The 26,173-nt window shown below is 36.1% G+C and overlaps 1 protein-coding gene and 1 pseudogene across 6 annotated transcripts in view; one reads left to right on the top strand and one right to left on the bottom strand.

Moving 5' to 3' along the window:
• LOC134382410 (eukaryotic translation initiation factor 3 subunit D-like) overlaps positions 1 to 8,982 on the top strand; it is a 75,887-nt pseudogene extending 66,905 nt beyond the window's left edge.
• The window catches only part of CTNNA3 (catenin alpha 3), a 1,664,900-nt gene that overhangs the window by 935,695 nt on the left and 703,032 nt on the right, over positions 1 to 26,173 (bottom strand). The gene's annotated exons all lie outside the window — the stretch shown is intronic.

The raw sequence follows: 26,173 nt of genomic DNA, 5'->3' as shown, positions 1-26,173 counted from the left end.
GCAGTTTTTGCTTTTTATATAAAATTGAAACCAATTAACTGTGGCATCAAATCAAAAAATCTTGTTTCCCTGGAAGCAAGTCTTTGCAAATACTGTACTTTGTGTATGTATAGTAGGTTTTTCATTTGCAAAAGATTAAAAAAATAATCAGAGCATTAGGTAAATATTTTTTAAATGAAGAAATTTGCAATAAAATTGGAAGTAGTACATTGAGCAGCTACATTTGTATATAATTGTGCCACCTGTGAGAGCTAAAGAGGGAAAAGTGAGAGAAAAATATAAAGAAAAGTGACTTGTTGGAAGTACGCACAGTAATGCACCCTCAGAAGTACATATAGCCTCAATTCCATCTTTCACTTTATGAGGCTTAGAAGGGTCTAAGGCCCCTTTTGGGGTCTCAAAGACCCCGTAGCTATGGTCCAATTCTCACACTTCATTGTGTGAAACAGGAGGCATGAAGTGCAGCCCTGATTTTTCACAAACCAGCTGTGTCACTGTATCTTGCAAGACTTTAGGTACTGCATCTGTTAAGCATTGGGTATTGATGGATCTTAAACCATTGCCTTAAAGAATATTCAAAATTGTATAAAGTAGATCAAAATGCAGTTATTATAATCAAATAAGTTTTGTCCATTAAGTGGGGAACATGTTAATGACTAGAAATTTCTTATCATAAAATGTTCTTTCATATATTTCCTTCAACCGTGTTATTTCCTTCTGCTTATTTATTTCTTTTTCTGTTTTCAAGGACAGGCAGGCAGTATGCTATGGTCATTAACAGCATCCATCCTGGAGTCAGACTGCTTACATGTGAATCCAGCCCTACCATTCACTATCTAGAAGTCCTGATGAAATCACTTAATCTCTCTGTGACTCAGTTTCCTCATTTATAAAATAGGATAGGACAAGTGCTTCCTTATAAGGAAATTATGAGGATTAATGGAGGCAATACATATAAAGCACGAGAACAGTGCCTGCCTCAGCACTACATTAACAATAGTTGCCACAAGTGATAGCATATATAGGAACAAGTTTAGCACAAAATCTGATACTTATTTTGAAATTCAAATGTAAATATCGCATGGTGCTCCACAAAGAGTGCCGTGACCTTACGGTGCCTTACAACTGAATATATCCTTCCTTCTACCTCTAAACAGCTATGACTCTGTTATACAGGTTAAAGAACTCTATAGAACAAAATTCATACTTCTGATTGTATGAAATTTCTATACTAGATTATACAACAAGTATGGGGTGGAGCGTTAGCCAGATGGTAGGGAGTTGGATCACAGATTTGCTTGTTTTTGTTTGTTTGTTTATACTAATAATGACATTTATTAAAGACTGCAATTTTTACAGCATATTTAACAGGCTATGTTCTAATATTTAAGAATATGATTGACAGTAACATGGACTATAAATCCCCTCTTAACTAATGCTGGTGAACAACTGAATGAAAGGTGGTTTTTCTAAAATGTACTCCTGGTGCAACAGTTCCATGTTAAAGTCCTTTCCTTTTCTAGGCTGCTGAGAATACTCCAGGACATACCCAGACTCCAAGCGCAGAGTACACGGACCTCACTGGTCAGGGACCTCCCTGCCTGTTTCTCTAGCCTCATCTCTGTAGGGTCCATGTTCTCACTTCCTCATCCATGGGACCTCTGCATGCCTCTCCCTCTGCCTGAATCTTCCCATCTCCACCTTTAACCTGGCCAACTCCTGCCCATTCTTTAGGACTCAGCTCATGGCCTCTGTGGTCTGGATCTGGTGTCCCTCTTTGGGCTCCTATGGCAGAACGCTGTGTTCACCTCCATTAGTACTTACCACTCAGGAGTAATCATTGCTTTTAAGTGTCTCTCTCTGCTGTTAGATCATAAGCTCCATTATGGCAGAAGTTGTGGCTTATTAATCTTAGTATCATGAGAACATTACCCATACTTTTATTGAGTTCTCAGTAAAAGTTTGTTGAATAAATGAATGAGATTACCTACTCTGCTGCCTGAATAAGTCTCATGCTTAAAATGTTTGTTTCTTATAAAAAGAATAAGGATTGCACTAAATAGTGTGTGTGTGTGTGTGTGTGTGTGTGTGTGTGTGTGTGTGTGTATTCAATGGAAAGAAGCAAGGTGTTTAAGCATACATAGGATGCCACCTTTTATCAAAGAAAGGTGGAATAAGAATGGATATCTTTTAAAAAAAGAAACTCCCAAACTAATAAAATTCAATAAGAAAAGGGACAAGGTAAAGGAGACAAGAGAAGCCAGACTTCTCTGAATGTGCTTTACTTTGAGAATTTGACTTTGGAAACAAAAATGTTTTAAATGATTATTAAGCAAAATTAATTCAAACAAAAAACTAACTGTGAAACCAAAGGCAAAATGAAACAAGGGAATGTAACTGTGCATGAATTGATAGCTTAACCACACACAAATTATTTTAAGTGGCATAAACCAATAACTTGATTGTGTTCTCCTGGTGGTGGGTATATTTGAAGGACAGTAACTGCAGAGAAGTCTTCAATCATTTCCACTAATCACATTGTTAATAATATCACTGTTATTCTTAAATTATTATATATATAGAATCATATGAAACTAAGTCTTTTGGTTTAAAACAGATAAACATATGAAATAAAATAATTAAAAATAAAAATCTATAAACCTAAATCTGAATTGGAAGTATGGAAAGTAGGAAAATATTGATATAAACATATAAAGTACTTCACTTTCAAAATCTTCCTCCAGAAATGACCTAGAAAAAGTGACTAGGAAAGCAGTAATGAGCATCCCTGGGGTTTGGATTGTGGACACACAAAAAACCAAGGTACCTTGTAGATACGGTTGTTTCTTGGTCAGGGCAGAAGATGTAAGAAAAGAGCTTGGGATTATTTGTCTTACCAGAAAGTGAGACTATATCAATGACTTCTGAGATCATATCAGAAAGACTCAGGAGCAAAACTGAAGAATTTCTATTGGCAATGTTGAGTTAAATTGAATATCATAAGGAACAATGACTGCAATGTACCAAAAAATAACAAATATGATAAAATCCATGCAGTCATAATGACACTTAAAAATAATGTTATCGCTAGAGAATTTTAGAGAATCAATCCATTATTCTGAAAACTTACAATTAAAGGGAAAGAATCTGTCATTTTTTATGACTTTCCTGTACAAAATATGCCTCAATATACATAAACACTTGATGCAATAAGGTTATTCCTTACAGATAAATTCCAGAAAAAATAATTCTAAAATTCATATGGAACCAGAAAAGACCCCAAAGAGCCAAAGCAATCTGGAGGAAGAAAAACAAAGATGAAAGCATCACACTTCCAGATTCCAAAATATGAGCAAACCTGTAGTAATCAAAAAAAGTAGAGTACTGGAAACAGAAAACACACGTATAGATCAATTGAACAGAGAACCCATAATTAAATATATACATGTGCCCCAAGAATACACAATGAGGAAATACAGTCTCTTCAATAAATGGTGCTGAGAAAACTGGACATCCACATGCAAAGAATGAAATTGAACCCTTATCTTACACCATATGCAAAAATCAACTCAAATAGATTTAATATTTAAATGTAAAACCTAGAACTATAAATCTCCTGAAAGAATATGTGGGGGGAAAGCTTTATGACATCAGGCTTTCAATGATCTCTTGGATATGACACCAAAAACATAAGCAACAAAAGCAAATTTAGATGAATTTGACTACTTCTACATCAAACTAAAAAGCTTCTGCACAGCAAAGGAAACAATTAACAGAGTAAAAAAGCAACCTACAGAATGGAAGAAAATATTTGCAAACCATATATCTGATCAGGAATTAATATCAAAATATACGAGGAACTCCTACAATTCAACAGCACAAAAGACTATTAACCCAGTTAAAATATGACCTAAGGATTTTAATAAACATTCTCCAAAAAAGACATAAGCATGGCCAACAGCTATATGAAAAGATATGCAACATCACTAATCATCAAGGAAATCAAAACCAAAGTCATAAGATACCACCTTACACCCACTAGGATGGCTGTTATTAAAAAAAAAAAAAAAAAAAAAAAAAAAAACCAGATAAATGTTGGCAAGGATGCGAAAAAATTGAAACCTTTGTACACTGTTGGGAAGAATGTAAAATGGTGCAGTACCATGGAAAACAGTATGGAAGTTCCTCAAAGAATTAAAAATAGAATTGCTGTATTACCCAGCAAGCCCACTTTGGGAATATACCCTAAAGAACTGAAATCAGGATTTTGAAGAGATATATGCACTCCTATGCCTATTGCAGCATTATTCATAATAGCCAAGTTATAGAAATAATCTGAATGCCTATTGACAGATGAATGGTAAAGAAAATGTAGCATGTACATACAATGGAATATTATTCAGCCTTAAAAAAAGAAGGAAATCCTGCTATACGCGACAACACGGATGAATCTAGAGAGCACTATTTTAGTGAAATAAGCCAGGTACAGAAGGACAATTTTACTTATATGAGGCACCTAAAATAGTCAAACTCATAGAAACAGAGAGTAAAATGGTGGTTGCAGGGGTTGGGGGAGGGGAAAGGGGAAAGTTGCTTTTCAATGGTTATAAAGGTTCAGTTGTGCAAGATAAATAGGTTCTAGAGATCTACTGCATGACATTGTGCCTATAGTTAACAATACGGTATCGTGCACTTAAAATGTTGAGGTAGATCTTATGTTAACTGTTCTTACCATAATAAAAAAATTTTAATAAAAAATAAATAATTTCAGCTAATAAATGAAAAAGAAATGATAGAATTAGAATAATACTATTTTTCAATCTCCATTAAACAAATGGATTTATGCAATAATCATCAGTGACTACTAAACCGTTAGGTGAAATATTGATGGGGAACTTAATAATAGATTACAAATTAGGTCAACCACACCTAAACCTAAGGATCAATCTTAACACCATAATAAAGAGGCATCAGATATTACAGGCTTCCTGATGTGATGCAGTAGGAGGAACCCAACATCCTGAATGAAGTATTTTTGCCAGAATATCAAACCTGGATCTGATCAAACCTCTATGCCTAGATACAAATTTTAAGAAGTAAAGAGTCAGAGGAAAATTTTAAACCATATCATAGAGATATGCTCAACTAAATCTAGATTGTGGGAAATTCTATAGGATAAACAATACAATCTCTTTAACAAACAAAATGCAAAGGGCAAACAGGAAGGAGAAAGTCTTTAGTTCAGTTCAAATGCAATCTGAGGATCTAGTTTTGATCCTGATTCAAAAAAACCAACAGTTGGGACTATAAATTAGTACAGCCATTATGGAAAACAGTATGGAAGTTTCTCAAACAACTATAGATAGAGCTACCATATGATCCAGACATCCCGCTACTGGGTATACACCCAAAGGAATGGAAATCATCATGTCCAAGGGACACCTGCACTCCCATTACATCTCAGCTCTGTTTATAATAGCCAGGACATGGAACCAACCTAAATATCCATTGACTGATGCCTGAATAAGAAAAATGTGGTATATAAACACAATGAAATACAAATCAGCCATAGAAGAGAATGAAATTCTGTCATTCACAGCAACATGGATGTGCTTCAAGAAAATTACATTAAATGAAATAAGCCAGACAAAGAAAGAGAAATACTGCATGTCCTCACTCACAAGTGGGAGCATATAAATATGTAAAAGAAAAAAACAAACAACAATGACTATAATACATTGAATCACTATAATAGATTGAACTTTCAGAAGAATAGAACTGTGGTTATTATAGGTGGGAAGAGGGGAGAAGGAAGGGGGTTGGTGAGAAATTGGCTAATGGACACAAAGAATGATTATGTTTTGTAATGATGAATATGCTAATTATCCTGATTTGAACATCACATATTGTACACAAGTGTTAATACTCAACTCTGTACCTCACAAATATATATAATCAATTACATTTCAATATGAAAACAAAAACAGTAAATGCATATGTGTATGTGTGCAGGCATGTGCATGATTAATTTGTTGTTGATTGGTTATTTAATTTGAACTCATCAAATGTTTGCTAACTTTTAAAATGGGATGATAGCATCATAACAATATTTTTTAAAGAGTCTGTATCTTTTAGAGTTACATATAGATGAATTGTATAATGTCTGGGATTTGCTTCAAAGTGATTTATAAGGGTGGAGTGATAAGTTGGAGTATGAATAAATGAAGTTTGGCTGTCGGCTAGTAATTGTTGACACTGAGCCTGAATGATAGGTTCAGGAAAGTCCACTACGTTTTTCTTTCTACTTTTGTATATGCTTGGAAATTTACATAATAGAATGCTAAACAATGAAAAATATTAATGCACAGAATTAGACAAAAAATTCTGTTGAGGGTTTGATCATGTTTCATTGAGTTTATACACAGATTAATTTAGGCTGTTGAATCTTCCAATCCAAAAACCTATATTATCTCTCTCCATTCTGTCCATCAGTAACATTTTTGTTGTTGTTATCATTGTCACTTTGTTTTTATTTTCTTAGCATAAGCTGTGCACATTTCTTAAGCTTAGTCAGAAACAATTTATAATTTGCAAGACTTTTCCAGTTACTTTTTACTAAGTTGTAAGTCTTTTTCTATTTTGCTAACAATAACCAGACATGATATTACATATAGAAAAACCTAAAAACCTAAAGACTCCACCAAAAAACTCTTAGAGCTCATAAATGAATTCAGTAAAGTTGCAGGATACAAAATTAATATACAAAAATCAGTAGCATTTCTGCAAACCAACAATGAATGAGCAGAAAAACAAATCAAGAAATCAAGCCCATTAACAATAGACACCAAAAAAATAAAATATCTAGGAATAAATTTAACAAGGTGAAAGTCTCTACAATGAAAACTACAAACACTGATGAAAGACATTAAAGAGGACACAAAGAAATGGAAAGACATTCCATGTGCATGGATTAGAAGAATTAATTGAAAATGTCCATACCACCCAGAGTGATCTACAGATTCAGTACAATCCTCATCAAAATACCAATGACATTCTTCACTGAAATAGAAAAAATAATCCTAACATTCCTATGGAACAACGAAAGACCCTGAATAGCCAAAGCAATCCTGAACAAATAGAATAAAGCTGGAAGATTTATACTACCTGACTTCAAAATATGCTATACCCCTTCCTTTCTCAGTTCTTTGGTGTATAGGCGCATCATGATCTCCAGCCCAGACAATCTCCTGCCATTTGGGCCAGCAGAGGTCATTACAGGTTTTAGAAGATAACAAAGTTCATGACACCCATTCCTGAACCCCTCAGGCTGGGGTCCCTGTGTGATTCCAAAGCAGTTTTAGGATAAGCCATACAAGCCCTTCCGCAAAGGAGATCACCTAGGGAAGGTTGCAGACTGGACAGGTGCCATATACCAAGATAAGAGGTACACGAATAAGTACTCCTCTCAATTTGGTGGTGGAAGTCAGTATGCTTATTTCTATGAGGAGGATGAAACTAGTTTCCAACTGGTGGATACAACTTGCACACAGAAGACTGTCTACCTGAGGAATCAGATGAGATTTGCACAGCAGAACCTCCACAGAGACAAAGATTGACCAAACATGTTGCAGTTCAACCTGAAGACCCTGCCTAAGAGTGCGAAGAAGAAAGAGAGAAAATGCATATGACTGCATAAAAAATTCCAGAAGCAATTTGGAGCAAGGCAGGAATGGGACCAAAAATCACAGAAACTCTGCAGTTCTTCAGTTGAAGTTCATAATGACTGGGAAGTGAGAGAGCAGATAGACTTTCTGCAGTTAACAAACATGCACTACTTGGAAGCATCAGAGCCGCAGGACATTGAATGTTGTGGGGCCCTAGAATACTGTGATAAAGTCTTTGACCACATCACCCCAAGGAGTGAAAGAAAAGCCTCTGTGGAGCATCAAGTGTGTCTGCAACACTATCACCACCACAGACATCCCTGCCAACTGACAGCTAGCAAAAACTCAGGGAAATGTGTTTGTCATTGATGCAATTCTGGCTACACTGATGAGCTGTACCTGCTCACTGTACTCCTGGGATATTGCATCCAGAGTGTCGGGTCCAAGCTCTTCTTCAAGAGGGACAACTCTGACTTTGACCTCCTCATAGTGAGTGAGACAGCTAATGAGCCTCCTCAAGAGTAAGGTAATTCCTTCAACTCGCCCCACAACCTGGCCACAGAAGCAATCTACGTCAACAACAATTTCTCCCAACGGTGCTTGAGAATGAGGAAGGAAAGATACAACTTCCCCAACTCAAAGGCATTGTGGAGGACAGTATGGACAAAAAGGAAATCACCTCTGCTGCTTACCATTATCACAGGTGGAAGCTTGGAGACAACAATGACCTTATTGTCTGTTGTGAACACAATTGTGTCATGACAGGAGCCAGCAGGGAAGTGTCCTTCATCAACATCAACACACTCAAAAAGTGGGACTCTAGGCACTGTAATGGCATTGACTGGTTTCAGAAGGTGGACTCCTAGCGAGGGGCTGTCATTGCTACTGAGCTGAAGAACAACAGCTAAAGTTGGCCCAATGGGCCTGCTGTGTTTGCTGGCCTGATCCAAGTATCTGAGGCTAGGTTATGTCTGCACACCATGTGAAAGACTCCTCACCCCACGTCATCCTGGGCACCCAGCAGTTTAAGCCCAATGAGTTTGCCAGCCATATCAACCTGAGCATAGAGAACACCTGTGACATTCTGTGCCACGTCATTGATATCTGCATGAAGCTGCAGGAGGGCAAATACCTCCTCCTCAAGGACCCCAACAAGCAAGTCTGCCACGTCTGCAGCCTACCTGATGGCAACTTCAGCTCTGATGAAGATGGCAGGGATGATGAGGAAGAGGAAGGAGGAGTAGGAGAAAAAGAAGAGGAAGAAGTAGAAGCAGAAGCAGATGAAGATGAAGTAGGAAAAACTCAAACCAGACATTGATGTGGAGCTGGAGTCTGTACTTCCACAGAGCCTAGGAGGGCCTTTGATGCTGACTTTTGCTCTATAACATTTGACGGATGGAATAAAGTATAATAAGTCTGTTTCGTCTTAAAAACAAAAACAAAAAAATATATACTACAAAGCTATAGTAACCAAAGCAGCATATTACTAGCATATAAATAGACACATGGACCAATGGAACAGAATAGAGAACCCAGAAATTAATCCACGTATTTACAGCCAACTTTGACAAAGTTGCTGAGAACATACATTGGGGAAAGGAAAGCCTCTTCAATAAATGGTGCTGGGGAAACTGGACATCCATGTATAGAAGGATGAAACTAGACCTCTGTCTCTCACCATATACCAAAATCAACTCAAATGGATTAAAGACTTAAATAAAAGATCTGAAACTATAAAAGTCCTAGAAGAAAACACAGGGGAAACAGTTCAGGATGTAGGACTGGGCAATGATTTTATGGATAAGACCTCGAAAGCACAGGCAAGAAAAGAGAAAATAAACAAATGGGATTATATCAAACTAAACAGCTTCTGCACAGCAAAGGAAACAATCCACAGAGCAAAGAGACAAACTAAAGAATGAGAGAAAATATTTGCAAACTATGCATCCAACAAGGATTAATATCCAAAATATACAAGAAACTCAAACAACTTAGCAGTAAAAAAAAAAAATCCTATTAAAAAATAGACAAAGAAACTGAAGGAACTGAGTAGACATTTCTCAAGAGAAGACATAGAAATGGCCAATAGGTATATGAAAATATGCTCAGCATCACTAATCATCAGAGAAATACAAATCAAAACTACATTGAGATATCATCTCATAAAAAGACAGAAAATGACAAATGCTGGTGAAGATGCAGAGAAAGGGAAACTCTTATACATTGCTGGTGGGACTGTAAATTAGTGGTCATTATGGAAAACAGCATGGAGTTTTCTCAAACAACTACAGATAGAACTGCCATATGATCCAGACATCCCACTACAGAGTATATACCTAAAGGAATGGAAATCATCATGTTGAAGAGATACCTGCACTCCCATGTGTATCATAGCTCTAGTCACAATAGCCAAAATATGGAACCAACCTAAATGTTCATCAACAGATGATTGGATAAAGAAAATGTGGTATATACACACATTGGAATACAACTCAGCCATAAAAAAGAATAAAATCCTGCCATTTGCAGCAGCAGCATGGGTGAGCCTGGAGAAAAATTATGTTAAATGAAATAAGCCAGGCACAGAAAGAGAAATACCACATGTTCTCACTAATAAGTCGGAGGTTAAATAAATAAATAAACAAACAAACAAACAATAATACTATTAACTTGGAACTTTCATAAGGAGAGAGCAGAACTGTGGTTACTAGCAATGGGAAAGGGTGAGGTGGAGGGGGGATAGTGAGAGGTTGGTTAAGAGACACAAAACAGCTAGATAGGAAAAATAAGTTATATTGGTGTGTGGTCAAGCTAGGCATCTGTAATTAACAATAATTACTGCATGTAATCAAGTGACTACAAGAGAGATCGAGTGTCCTCACCACAAAGAAATCATCATGTTTTATAATGATGAAAATGCTACTCATCCTGATTTTTATCACACATTGTATACATGTATTGATATTCAACTCTGTACCACACAAAATGTATAATCAATGTGTCAATAAAAGAAAAGAAAAATAAATAAAAGCAAATAGGAAGCAATTGCTTTTGTATACTTTGTAACTTTCCTAGTTACTATCCTGTCTTTCTGGTCCTAATACTTCTTAGTTGACTCTCTTAAATATTTCAGGTAGACAATCCATAATCTACAAATAAAGACATTTTTTTCCTCTCTTTAAAGAATATGTGCTGTGGACCATATTGAAAGAATTGATACCCCTTCAGTTGTTTCCTGGGATCCTTATTTTGATAGGCTGTCCATCTTAAAGCAAACAGAACCTTGCGTTGTCTTTCTGCCAGACTTGGAGCTGTCAACATCCCATATTAGGATCTCTAAGATTAATATATCTGATGAGTTTGCACAGTGATTGGAGATCTCAACTTACCCTATCAATTATAGTTCAGAGAAAAATATTAATATCTAATAGCTGGGAATATCTACCTTCAACAGATATCAAAATATATTGTGCCACTATCATGGAAGATTAGAAAAGAGAAGCCTTCCTTCAGTTATTTTCAGGCTGAGGAAAATAGGCAATTAAATTAAAAGGAACCAGATTGTTCCTTTTCATAAAGTGCATGTGGTGAAGGCTATCAAAGACACTGACCAAAAATTTGATGCCAATCTCAAAACGTCCACATGAGAGATGCATTTTTTAAAGACACTACATTATTATTCCAGAAGACATTATTTTGGCTTCACTACAAATAGCACATCTGGGAATTGTCTGCTTGAAAACCTTGGCTTGAAGCTCTATTTGATGGCCTCAAATTGAATCTGATATTGAAAAGTCTAAAAGAAATTAGTGCATGCTGCATGCCAGGTTGCTTGGCATAACTGCATAAGTAAGACTCCACATTGATTTTGTATTATGAGATAAAAAGTTCTCCCTTTAGTATACTGCTTCTCACAGTGACTTCAAGTGCTTTAGCTTGTACCTCAAGCCTCTGTGGTGACAATGTGACTCCATGCCAGTTTCTTGCAGCATACAAGTTACCAGACAATTATTTCTAACAACAGTTCCACATTTGTCTCAGTCAAATTACGGTATTCATATACGAGGATCTTATCCAAGCTGTCACCATTGCACCTCATCTGTTTTACTGAATGTTTAGGATGAAAGGATGGTGCAAACTACTAAGGACACCCTGAAGTGAATTTTTGAAGATACTCACCAATAATTCTTGTTTGGTTTTTCATTTCCCAATATGCTACAGGTATTCACTGAGAGGAGCTGGTCATGCTGAATACTAGTGAGGGGTTAAGCCTCATAACCTATCTCAACCATCTCTACTGAGAATAAACTGAGAACTTATAAAATGAATTAGAGTATTCTAGCTGCTACTGTAGCTAGATGTAATAATCTTCATTTTGTAAGTGATTATTTTTATCACAGAACTTTTTCTTTTCTGGGACTTAATTCAGCTCTTGCAGATGGGGACTGGCACAAAGTAGACATACAAGGACCAGTTTACAAACAGTCCTTTAGGTGAGGTTTACTCGAGCTGGATTCTAAAGCCAGCCTTCTTGACACTGTACTGTTGATAAGCTGCTTTTTTTTTCTTTCTTTTTTTCTTTTTTAACGCTACAGATATTCCATCAAAGTCCTCAGTGAAAGCCAACTTAAGCCAAGGGGCCTCTTGAGATAATATCATGGGTAAGGAAGAGAAAGAGTAAACATCCCCAAATAAAGAGTTTATCCCCAAATTGCCCCAGCACATGTTGACAAACACCCCAAATAAGGAGTTGCTTTTCTGGGAATACAAAATCATTGCCTTCAGACACAAATGAAAGTACCCTTGGAGCAGAATTACTCAGGTCGGAAGAGAATGAGAGAGCAATAAAAATCCATCTGTAACACTTCTTAGTCAGATAGAGACTGCAAATGGTGAAAAATAAGCCAGCATTCTGGCTAATTGACCCAAATTTTGAGTGTTCTTCATACTTAGTACATACTTTCCCCCTACACTTGATCATTTCTTGGATAACATATACTCGTGAATCAGCTATGGATATTTCTTCCAGAGAGTCTTAATTATGATACAGCCATTAGAAAGTATACCTCCTGAATCATCTTGGAGTTTTCCTTTCAACAAACACATATTGATGATGTGTTACCTGTTAAGAGTAGAAATTTAGATATGAATGAAATTTGAATTTAGAGTATATCCTATTGGAAAAATTACATATAAACAATTAGAATACAATGTACTTATGTCATATGTATATGATATACTACTCAAACATGCTTATGAGGAAGTCACCAAAATCTCTAGATAAGTTTTATGGAGAATATAATGTTTGAGATAAATCTTACGAAAGATTTCACCAGATAGAAATTGGGGGAAAACTGTTTCAATGGGAGAGAACAGCATAAACAATGACTTAAGGCCTGTTACAACATGGCTTGTTAAGGGAATGATAAATACTTTGGTATGACTGTATTGTAGGTTGCATAACATATTGGATAGTGAGTGGAAGTATGACAAAAGGTTAGATTCAGACAGGTAGTAAAGGATCTTTGTACCAGGTTGTATTCGCTGTCCTTCCACAGCCCCACTAAAGCATCTGCCCGGTCTTATACAACATGACTCTGCCAATTTCAGAACTACCCTCAATATCCCATCACATTTTTTTAGACTCAGGGTGATCACCTTTTCCAACAACCAATACATAGGACACGTAGCAACCAATGAGGTGGCATGGTAAAAAACAAAAACCAAACAGAGTTTCCTTCTCTAGAATCTTAAACTGAAAAGTATCAAAGGAATGAGCTGATTTGCAAAGAAACTGAAGGAGAGAGTCATGAGGAAGCATTTAGGCTTTGAAGATATCATTTCAATCCAACTCCATGGGAAGCAAAAACCACGAATAAGCTAGGGCTTTGAGGCAGAGCAAAGGTGGCCATAAGACAGGTAATACAAATGGAGAACAGTGGAGTGGCAGAGCACGGGAATGAAGCCATAGTTCCTCTCCAATAAGGTTCTTGCTCTTCTTAAGGGCTAATTGTTTGGCTTTAACAACAAAATGAACCCAATCAGAAGAACCTTGTGTGTCAAGAGGATGAGTCTGCTCCTTAACCGGCGGTCACAGTGAAATATTCATGGGATTTAAGCAGGACGATGATGTAACAAAATTTATGATAGAGTTTTGGGGTGGGAGTAAGACCATTCTGGAGTTGTCCTTTGAGTCATTCCACTGAAGACTCTCCAAATCTCAAAAAATAAGGAAGCAATATCTCTTTTCTGTTTACTTTGTTCCTTGCAGTGAACTGCTATTTAAAAGCTTATATCAGTCATGTGTGAGAGGGACTACCTGTACTAAAATACTAGTAATGTATTTCCTTTACAGAGCCAATACTTTACATGTTTTAGTAACTTCAGGTAAGGGAAGTCTGAATAATTCAGCATTGATAAACACTGTTCTATAAACTAAATTTCCAACAGTAGAAGGAACTTGAAGAATTGTTTTGCCCACTGTAAGGAATGTGATGCGTTAAATTCAAGTTAATGAAAAATTTGCATAGTTACTAAAATATTAATAGGAATTACCTTTGTATGGTGAGACCATGATCTTTATGTTTTATGATAAACATATATTACTATCATAATGGAAGGAAAACAAACTTTAAGAATAGTTTAGTTGAAGACTAGTTTGTTTCACTTCTAACAAAACAGATTTAAGTCCTAGCTGTCTGGTTAAATCTATATGAGGCTAATGAAAGGGTTATCTATAATTTCCACTATTGCTTTTCACATAGCATGAAGACTTTGATTTGACTTCAGAGATGACAGAGTGGTTATAAGAAATAGAATCGTGTCGAAGGATCTGGGTTCCACTCAAAGTTCCTGTGTCTAGGTAGATAGGAAGAATAAGTTCAAGTGTTCTAGACTGACTATAGCTAATAATACTGTATTGTATATTTCTAAATAGCTAGAAAAGAGGATCTTGTCCATAATCACCACAGAGAAAAAATAAATGTCTAGGTGACAAATGTGCTATCTACCCTAAGTGAATCATTGTATGATATATGCATGTATTGAAACACAGTGTACTCCACAGATATGTACAATTATTATTTTTTAAAGTTCCTGTAACTTGAGCCAGTTACTTCATCTGTCTGGGCTTCAGTTTTCTGATCTGTAAAATGTGAACTGGACAAAATAATCTTAAAATCCCTTCCCATTCTCTTAAGCCTTTGTGTCACTATTATTTGGTATTACTACAATGTTTTCCAAGTTTAACTTGCAAAGCTTGTAAGCCACTTGAAATTATGCAAAACCTCTCAAGTCTTTTAGAAGTATCCACAGAAAATATACAAAGCTTAAGAATTAGGACTAATGGCCTGAACATGTGATGACACATTTAATTGTTTTAGTTTCTCTAGCAGAAGCCTAGAGTGTCTCAGAGGAAAACATGAAGATAGATAACTATATAAACCAAATCAAAAATATTTTAACTAAATACTATAAAAAGAGAAAATACATAGAATCAATGCAAGCTGTTGCATTTAAGAGAAAGTCTGATCTCAAATACAGCCAATGGATAGAAGAAATAATTTATATTACTATATGATGCCTATTACCAATGTTTGAATCCAGGTCCCTTCTGGGTTATAGGAAGACACAAACTTGAATTATAAATAAATGGTTGCCTATCTTAAATATTAAGTTTACTTGTAAGGCTCTTCTTTCTAGAAATATAAACAGACACATACACACACACACACCCCCACCACCACCATACGCATATATATCGAGTTCAGTTTTCTCTAGTTTTTTACTACTCAGTCACAAACATAAATTTGAAAATAGGAAAGTATACATTTTTCAATTTGAAAATGTATTCAGGGCCGGCACCGTGGCTCACTTGGGAGAGTGCAGCACTGGTAGCGCCAAGGCCACGGGTTCGGATCCTATATAGGGATGGCCGGTACACTCACTGGCTGAGCGTTGTGCAGATAACACTGAGCCAAAGGTTGCAATCCCCTTACTGGTCAGAAAAAAAAAAAAAGAAAAGAAAAGAAAATGTATTCAAAAGTATATATGTGATAACAATTGAAAACAAAATTTTTATACAAAAAAGTTGGAAATTAAATGCAGATTTCAATTCAGGGTATGGGTGGTTTCTTAAGAAAATATTTACATGAAATTTTATTATCTCTATTTCATTATAAAAGTATAAACTCATTCTTTTGAGGAAACATTAGACTCATGCACTTACAGATATTAAACACATTTACAGATATTGGAAGTGTTTAAATTTGCAAGCAATTATAACAAATACAAAATATTAACTGTTAGAGAAAATTTAGCTCACATGAACACAGTGCACTGAAAAGTCATTCTATTTCTACCAAATATATTTCCTTAAAGTCCATACTAAAATATAACACACAAAAAAAGGTAGTTAAAATATATATTTTCCTAGCACTTTTGGAGACTGCTGGCTTGCAGAAATGAACAGGTTGGTCTAGGCTAAAGGAGAATGGGAAACACTCCACAAAAGTGATAATTCGTGGTTCATAAACACACGAACAAATGCGAGAACGTTTTAATCAGAACACACAGAAGAGTAAGTGAAATAAAGGACATCCTTACTGAATTAAAGAGCCAAGGAAGCCAGGAGTAAGTGCAATATATCCCAGTTTCTTCTGATTTAAAAGATTGAATACAGAAATGTGTACATAGTAAGAGACCTTATAATGACACTAGCAAAATGTAGATTGGAAGAGATGGGTAACAAAGGAAGACATCAGTTCACTTTTACAGTTAAAAACTCTTCCCTTCCATTTCGATCCTTGGCTGCAGTTCTAGTTTATGGGGTACAATCTGATATTTTGGTACATATATATGCCATGTAATAATTGGGTCAGGTAGTAATGTATTAATCACCTCATGCATCTATCATTTCTTTGTGGCAGAAACATGCAAAAGCCTCTCCTCTAGCTAATATGCAATATACAAAGCTTAGCTGTTAAGCATAGTCACCTTGCCATAAAGAGAACATCAGAATTTATTCCTCCCACCTAACTGTAATTTCACACCCGTTGGCCAGCCTCTCCCTGTTTTCCCTCCCCAGTCTTTGGCAACCACGTTATAGGCAGCTTTGCCAGTCTCCTCCACTCACCCCGTCATCACCTGCCACGCCTGAAATCTGTCATAAGGAATCCATATCTGAAACACGGCAGACTGACTGCACACTTTTATTGCCTCTTTCACCTGAAAACTCATGTAATGACAAATGAGTACAAATGAGGATAAAGAGAAGACAAGGATGGATGAACGATTTCTACAGATTTTTGGAAAACAGAATACATGACAGCTAAGTAGAGTCGAGGAGAGTACAACCTAAGTCCTTACTGAAGGGGGAACCTACATGGTGCACAAAAGTCCTGAGAGGCGCCAGAAGCAGGGGTTACGAAAATTGTGGGAACTGGTTTAAAGTATTCAAGGAGAGTGACCAACTGCCAGATCTCCATATTTATCCCAAGCAACCAAAAGACCACCCCCTCCCTCTAGCAGAGCAAAGGAGTTTATTTTCCGACAAATTCAAACCTGAGAAACTACAACCAAGTTTACCAGGCACAGCATTGAGGCTCGAAACTGAAAACAGGAGCATGAAATGAGAATGTAGATAACGAACCTGGCCCACTCAGTACCCTTCCTCTGCCTTGCACCCAGAACACTGTAGCACGTGCTGGCAGTCTTCTCTGAGGGAAGAAAAGCTGCATACATGCATCTGGAGACTCCTTCGTGAAAAAGCAAGCTCACTGTCTAACCTTGTTAACACACAAATTCACAGCCAAAACCTTGCCCACATACAGGGGACTTTCTATCTCTTTTAGTGCCTCACTCATTAATCTGAGTAGACACACAAGAATCTTGCCAGTTGAGAAAAGCCTCCAACATGAAATAAGCCATAATGAACTGATGAAATTATCTCAGAGGAAATAATGAAATTGAGCAAGCAGTATACTACCAAAAAACTTTGAATGATATCCTCAGAGTGAAAAAAGACGTCACATCTGTAACGGTAAACATGGTAAGCTATAAAGGAGAGGCAAAAATAGAACCAAAAAAGAGCTCATGGAGCTAACAAGTAGATCACCTAAATTGAGGTGGGAAGGGAAGATCAGCAAGCGTTTTCTGTACAAGGCGACATAATAAATATTCTAAACTTGCAGGACTTACAGTCTCTCAACTCTGCCATAACAGGGTGAAGGCAGCCATAGGCAATACATAAACAAATGAGCATGAATGTGTTCCTTTATTTACAAAAACACTTTATTTACCCTTGACCCAGCAGCATCATTGCTGGATTTGATTGTACCATAGTTTGCTGACACCTGATCTAAATTTTTAAAAAATAAATTTAAAAATCACAGCATAAAGGTGAGAAACCGCTCCGAAAGTGACATAAAAGGTAAAGAGATAGAAAATAGGAAAGGAAAACCAAAGGATCCAGCCAGGAAGTACAAAATATGCCCAATAGAAGTTCCACAGAAAGAGAACAAAAAAAAAAAAAAAAAATGGGGAGAGGTCATTAAAAAGCAAAGGTAGAATAAATTTCAATAGAACTGAAATACACAAGTCTTCAGATTTAAAAGATCCACTGAGTACCCCACAGTAAATAAAAAAGACAGAAACCAAGGTCCATCCTTCTATAATTTCCAAATACCAAGGAAAAGAAAGTACCATAAATGCTTCCAGAGAAAAAATAATAGATTATACCCAAAGGAGTGGGAATCAGAATAGTGTCTGATTCTCCACAGCAAGAGTGGAAATGAGAAGACAGTGGATGAATGTCTGAGGGAAAGTGATTTACAACCTAGCATCATATATGTAGCAATCTATCAACCAGTCACGGTGAACTAAAACAACAACAAAAAAAAGACATGAAATTTTTATTTCACATGCACCCTTTCTTAAGAGTCTATTCGTGGAGGTGTTTCAACAAAATGAATGGTAAACTAAGTAAAGGAATATCTGGGATCCAGGAAATAGGGATCCAATACTGGGGCATGGTGAAGGAAACTACTCGGTTAACAGCTGTGATTGGATATCAGAAGAGAAAAGTGGAGTGACGCAGAAGGAAGGGGTTGTCTGAGTTGCTTGAGTGTCTGAAAAACTTAGGCACTTGACAAATCTATTAAACTATTGGGACGAACAACTAGCATTAGGTATAAACAAAACGAAGCAAATTTAAAAGAGCGAGATAGAAAATAGGAACAATGCCTAACAACAAGTAAGACAAGTAGTTGAACGGGAATGGAAGTACCTAGTACACAACTTGATCCATCAGTGTCATTGCTTACACCATCGTCATGAGTTGTATATTGTCTATTTATTTAATACTGTCCTAATAATAACATATTAACATGGGAAGCAGAGAGAGTATATAAAATTCAATCCTCAGTTACAATAGCATGAAATTGAAATATAGACAAAATCCAGAAATATTTTGAAAAGTAAATAGTAGCTAAAATAAAATGGCTGTACCTGGAAAGAGTAATTGGTGAAAAAAGCTGAGGAGGAGCAAGGATGGATGTTTTCAATACCAGCCATTTCTCTCATTTGCCTTTTGAACTATGTGCATAAAATTCAGTTCTCTGTGATTCCCTAATACTTTTCATTTCTCAGACTTATCTATTAAGTTTCAAATACCCTGAGAAAGCTAATATTATAAGCCATTATTCAGCTAATACCATAGGATTCATTTGTTAAGTGAAAAAATATCCAAAAAAAAAAAAAAAAAAAATGGGTCATCACCATAGGCAGCTAGGGAAAAAGTACTGGAAATAAAATAAAATGAGTAAGGAAGAGGTAAGGAGGCACTTGAGAAGTTCCTGTTTTTATTGTAATGTGTGAATTGCGAGTATGAACATTGGATTGGGCTTATCATATGAAAATGAGATATTACTGATGAGGCCTGCAACAGTCGTTGAGTGGGTGGGGTAATACCCGATGAGCAAATATTCCTGGTACCAATCCCTAATCAGAAAACTGCATCTAAAAAAGCTAACTCTGTCTCATGTTATGAGTCATGTTTCTATGTTTATTTTCTTGGTATTATCTTCTAAATTTCTAAAAATATCGTTCATACTTTCAACTGTGCTACTTCTTTAAAAAAGGAATATGTCCACTTGGGCTGAAGTGTTGGAGAGGGAGAAATGGATGCCTGACGCCACTGTAAAGGTGTTGGGGGTTGTGACATAATAAGGAATATATATTTGGTCTCTGCTCCTGATTTCTAACACAGAGTTCCTAAAACCCTTGCAATTTCCTGAGTGATAGGGGTGCTAAGAGCATCAATTGTTCTAATGAGGTAACTCTTAGTGGGTTCCTAGACAGCTTCGGAATGAGGACTGGTCACCAGAAAGACTAAGCCATGATTAAAAGCTTGGAACTTTCACCCCCATCTCCCATCCTCCGAGTAGGGGAGAGGAGCTGGAAATTGATTTAATAACTTATCATGCCCATCTGACAAGTCTCCACAAAAAATCCTCTAGTATGGGGTTCAGAGAGCTTCAGGGTTAGTGAACACATCCAGGTGGCAGGAGGGTGGCATACTCCAACTCAATGGAGACAGAAGCTCCTGCACTTGGGACCCTTCTGAGTCTCACCCTATTTACCTCTTCATCTGGCTGTTCATCCGTATCCTTTATCATATAACTTATAATAAACCAGTAAACATGGGTAAGTATTTTCCTGAGTTCTGTGAGCCATGATAGTAAATTATCAAAACCAATTTGTAGCCAAGAGAACAGATGTGTGGGTAACCTGGGGCCTCACTACTTGTAATTGACATCTGAAGTGGGGGACCGTCTTGCGGGACTGAGCCCTTAACCTATGGGGTCTGCACTAACTCGAGGTAGTCATTGTCATAATTTAATTGTGGGATACCCAGTTGATGTCCAGAGAGTTGGAGAATTGGTTGGTGTGGAAAAACTTTCATACTTTTGGTATCAGAAGTGAAATGTGAAGTATATAGAAAAATAGTTTGTTTTGTTAGTGGTGACCAACAAAAACACCAAAGGGCGGGGACAGAGTCAAGTGAGTTGTTCCCTACTTGCTCTCAACCATCAACTCCGCAGAAAGGGATTTTCTGAGCATCCTATCAAACTGACACGATCCCTTATCCTTGTTATTTTTCTTCATAGCACTTATCACTAGATGACATTGTAGTGTGCAGCTATAATGTTTATTTTTTACTATCTCATCATCTAAAATGCAAGTCCTCGGATGGTGAGCACTTTGTCTTATTCACTATTGTATCCTCGGCACCAAGAACAGTTTAAGAGCTCAATAAATATTCATTGAGTATATAAATAAATTCTCAACCCAGTACCAGAAAAAGAACTTTTATTTTTATTAAGGACTCATGGCCTTTGCTTGTATGGACTAAGTCGATTTTTGCTTGAATCACAGTCTTGCCACATGGGGGCTCTCTGTTAGCTACGAGAGTTTCCTAAGCATTCCAACACATCGTCAAGGAAACTTTTCATTCAGGGTATGGCCAAAGCTACCAAGTATTAGCAATACAATGAAGGATTCTCCAGTTTGGCCTAGCAGAGTCCCCGAACAGTCTTAAATATTTTAGTGTAATATAAGGACCCATAGACTCCTATTCTCTGCTACAACATTACAAACCCATGCAAGGAGTCTCATCTCTCCGAAGCTTAGTATCTCTAGGTCTGCATCTTAAAATAAAATTTTTTTAAATTAGATATTTTTTCTGGAACAAAAATAGAACTAACCTATAGAACATCTGCTTCTTTAACAAAATCAATATTTCTATTACCTTTAACCACCTGGTGGTTGGGAAATGTAATTCCTAATGCTGATATACTTGCCAGGAAGTCAAATTTAAAAATATACTAGTGTTAACCCAGTTGAAACTATTATACACAATCCTTTAAAAGTATAGTACAAAATTTTCTTCAAAAATTCTTGTCACATTAGAATATATACCAAGTGAATATAGCAAAATATTTATTATGATACCATTTAAACAACACTTACTTTACATTCAGAGCAAAGTCACATATACAAAGAAAAACATCAAATGTTAAGGTACAAATTTGGTTAAGAGGCTTTTACGGTTACTCTGAAACTCCTTTGTTCCACTGTGAGAAATTATAAGAAATTTGGGGATATATATAAGACTATAAATTTTACAGTGTGACTCTGGTGCCACATGTTCCTTCATGGAATTTGCTCTAAGTGAAGTTAGAAAACTGATTTATCTCAATATAAATGACTACAAATGAATTTTGATTGCTGTTCTCATGATAGGAATTTTTGAGCCTCTGTTAGAAGAACACCTCAGTATCTATACAAAAATTAGCAGGTTTCTTTAGGAAGAAACAACATTAAATAATTGCTTTTGTTGGCCAGGGGCAAAAAGGCAAGTGTGATAGGAAATGAAGAACAGAAATCATGGTAATGAGCATGTTAAACCAACATAGACTCATGGCACCTTATCACTAATCCTTGTTCCCAAACTTGCCATTTGACCCACTACTGAATTCCTTGAAAACATAAATACCACAAAATAGAAATATATTTTTCATCCAAGTTCCAGGTCTCATATTACTCAAAAGTTCTTTAAGTCTTAAGTTGCTACCAAGAGCAGATGCCCCCCAACCATCCATTTGGGGCTGGATATCTTGTCTAAATTAATGAATGGACTCTTGTTCAACATACATGCCATTAAAACTTAGTCTTTGCAAGTTAAATGATATAATGGGGAAAAAACAAAATGCAGAAATTAGAACAAGTCCAAATGACCAGGTATCTCCAACGAGTCAATGGTGTTAAAAAGTAAAAGAGACTTCAGAGGCATGAAAACCAAATGCAATGTGTGGGCTTTATTTAGATCTTTATTCCAACAAACCAACTTTAAGGACTTTACTAATTTTGTTAGGTGTAATAATGCTAGATGATTAAATTAGAAGTCCTTATTGGTTAAAAATGTATACTGAAAACGACATGATGTCAGAGATTTCCTTTTAAAATACTTCGGAAATAAAAAATTGTTCATGTCTGTGGGAAGAGGTATAACAATAAATGAAACAAAATTAGCAAAATATTGATACTTGTTTAAGCTGATGTTTATTATACTATTCTCTCTACTTTTGTGCATGTTTTAAACCACCACCCCCACCCTCATCAGAAAAAAAAAGAAAAACAATTATTTCCTTGAGGTAATGTAATCATTTCAGTCTTCAGAAGTCTGTCATTAGGGTTGTATTTTTTAAGAGTTTGTTAGATTTCCCTATTCCCAAATTTAGCTTAGGGCTACCTCTGCAGGAAATGACAGTGAGGGATGCAATAAAAACTGGGAATACAGATTGATGCTGCTCCATAAATGTATCTTCAGGTGAGGGAGAGAGAGATGTGTTGGATAACCTTGTAAGGTCTCATTCATTTGAATTTGCCTCTTTCCAGAAAGACACTGAGAGACCATTCCAGTGGTCAGAACTGGAACATTCTTCATCCATTTATCTAAGTCAGAAATATTCACTCATAACCATATGTGACCAGACAGGGTTTTTAATGGAGCCCTTGAAGCAAGCAGATGGAAACCAAGGATATTTCAGAGAAGTGTTAATGCTCTGATGAAGATCAAGATATAATTACAAATGTAGAAATGCATATCAGAATTCTAACCAACTAGAAATGAAGAAAATCATTTTCACAACTGTAGGGAACTCTATATTGGCATTCTGAAAACCTTATTATATGATAAAGTCACAAACATTAAGCCTTTTACAATATCTTAACCAAATGACCAAATGCCTTTGTTAGTGAAAGCACTTATAAGTTAGAACTCAGAATGTCGATGATGTATGTTGTATAATAAATGGCTGTGGTATTAAAATGGTAGTAGAAAAGGAATACTAAGAAACTTTTTAAATAATATTGGGAAATTCTGACTTGTCCTTGGTCATGTTGGTGACCCAAGATATGTGTTCATTTCAGTATATGCTCATAACCAGAGAATCTAGACAAAATCAAGAGAAAATTGTTTCATAACTACTCTGGTTCCAGAAATATTTTATCGCACTTTTAGTTTACAATGTACTTACACATAAATTATGAAAACTGTTCCTAAATAAAACCCTTAGAGATTCATAAGTCAGGTTTTATGAGTCCTCTTTTGCAGATGAGCAAACTGAGACCCTGATACGTTTGGCCAGAATTAGTTCCAAATGCCAAATGTCAACTGACATAAGCAATAAACAGTTTATGCCATTCTCTAAATTATTCTAGAAGGATATTTTGGATTTACCAAACTTATTTTCTAGAAAGCTTAGTCCAAATGTTCCCATCTCTAGTTTTTATGTAATTTCCTATTTCAATTTTCATCAAACTTTTGGCTCCATTGTCCTTCAAAGCTATATGCAAAGATGTTGCCTCTGTCTAGGCCATCGGAATGGAAACCCATGTTGCTATTGTTTGGGGGCAAATTTTGCTTATCATTTTATAACTTTCTGTTCAAAAAATATCTTTAAAATATTTTTAAATATATCATGGTGCTTTGAGACCTAATATCTAGAAGATGTTTTCAAAAATTAAAGTCTCATAAAATTGAAAAAAAGTGAGAGCCAAATAGACCTAATTCAAATGTGTTTAAACTCTTGATCTTACTCTCAAAATTTCACCCACAGAAGCAATTGATGGCTTCACCGTCCCAGTTGCTTAGCCCATAAAACTAGGAGTCATCTTTATTTCTCTATTGCATACCTCTACTTCTAATCCATTAGAAAAACCCTACTGACTTCAAAATATATACATAATCTAACCAATTCTCACCACTTCCATTGCTACCACACCGGCTCAAGCACCATCATCTCTTACCTGGATTGGTGCAATATCTTCCTTACTGACCTCCCTGCTTCTATTCTTGCCCTTTAGAGTCTATTCCCACAACAGCAGCAAGAATGATTTGTCTTAGTCAATGTGGGCTGCTATAACATAAATACCATATACTGGGAGGTTTACACAACAAACATTCATTTCTCACAGTTCTTGAGGCTGGGAAGTCCAAGATGAAGGCACCATCAGATCTGGTGTCTAGACAGGGCCTGATTTTTTCTTGTTTACAGCTGCCTTCTCCTGTATCTTCACATGCCCAAGAGCAGAGAGAGAGAAGCAGCAAGCTCTCTCATATCTCTTCTCATCCTTACAGTCCCACTAATCCCATCATGAAGTCTCCAATTTTATGACCTAATTACCTCAGAAAATCTCTGTCTCCAAATACCATCACACTGGAGGTTGGGGTTTTAATATATGAATGGGTGGGGGGAGTGGTGAAAACGTTCAGTCCATGGAAGTGATCCTTTTAATAGAAAACTTAATCACATCTTTACTCTGCACAAAATCTCAAGTTGGTTCCCCATTTTCTCCCGAATAAAGCCTTCCATGACCCATTACCTAGTACCTTTCTGACTCCCTCTCCAATTACTCTACCACTTGTTCTCTCCATTCTGGCTCATTGGCCTCCTTGCTGTTCATTGAAAACACTATCTGCTTGCACCTTAGGGCCTTTGCACTGGCCACTCCCCATATATGTATTTAAGTCTAACAAGCTCATCTCCTTCAAGGGTTTGCTCAAGCCACTTTCTTAACGGCCTTAACCATTCTATTTAAAACTACAATCGACCTCACCCCTTATACACTCAATCTTCTCTATACTTTTACTTTTCTTTTTTACATAGTACATACTACCAACTAATATACTATTTATGCTTTTTTATTATCTACCTTACTTACCCCTTTAGAATGTAAGCTTCAAAAGTACATAGAACTTTATTTTGTACACTGGTCTATAAAGTGTCTGGAACAGTGTCTAGCACATAGTAGGTATTCATACTACATAACTGTTAAATAAATGAAATTTTTGAGGCAAGCCACTTTCAAGATATCAGTATACCCTCTTTGGGTCCTGATTTTGTAAGTTTATATTTGGTAGCTAAGTTTCATATTGAACTAAAATTTGGCATTATATGCTAAAATTTGATTTATTTACCAGATTCAAACAAAATATGTTTAGCTATTTGAAGTACTATAAGTGCAATTAAAAAATGTCTTTAGATAGATGACACTATGTTTTATAACTGTATAAATCATTAAGGCCCTAGATTCATCAGGGAAATTTAACTTGTCAGATAGTTTATGGTTTGCTCTGTACATGGTGTTAAGTGCAAAAGATGTTGCAAAATATATAATGTAGTATAATTTTGCTTCTTTTGAAAGGCACATCAGAAATAATCAGCTTTCTGTAGTCTACAAGTAAAAGGAGGTTAAACTTTAAAAAGTATACCAGTAAGTTACTAAAATCTTATAGAACATGTTTGTTCTTTTGAGGGACTACTCTATGTTTTTGGAGTGATTTCTACAGCCTCAAATATTCAGTGTGGCTTAGAATTGCATCATTTTATTTTTAAATTTCTCAACTAGCATCATGGATAATTTTTCTTTTTCAGGCACTTCATTAC

This window comes from Cynocephalus volans, chromosome 7 (genome assembly GCF_027409185.1).
Source record: "Cynocephalus volans isolate mCynVol1 chromosome 7, mCynVol1.pri, whole genome shotgun sequence".
Lineage (NCBI taxonomy): Eukaryota > Metazoa > Chordata > Mammalia > Dermoptera > Cynocephalidae > Cynocephalus > Cynocephalus volans.
This window is presented reverse-complemented; position numbering and strand designations above follow the sequence as displayed.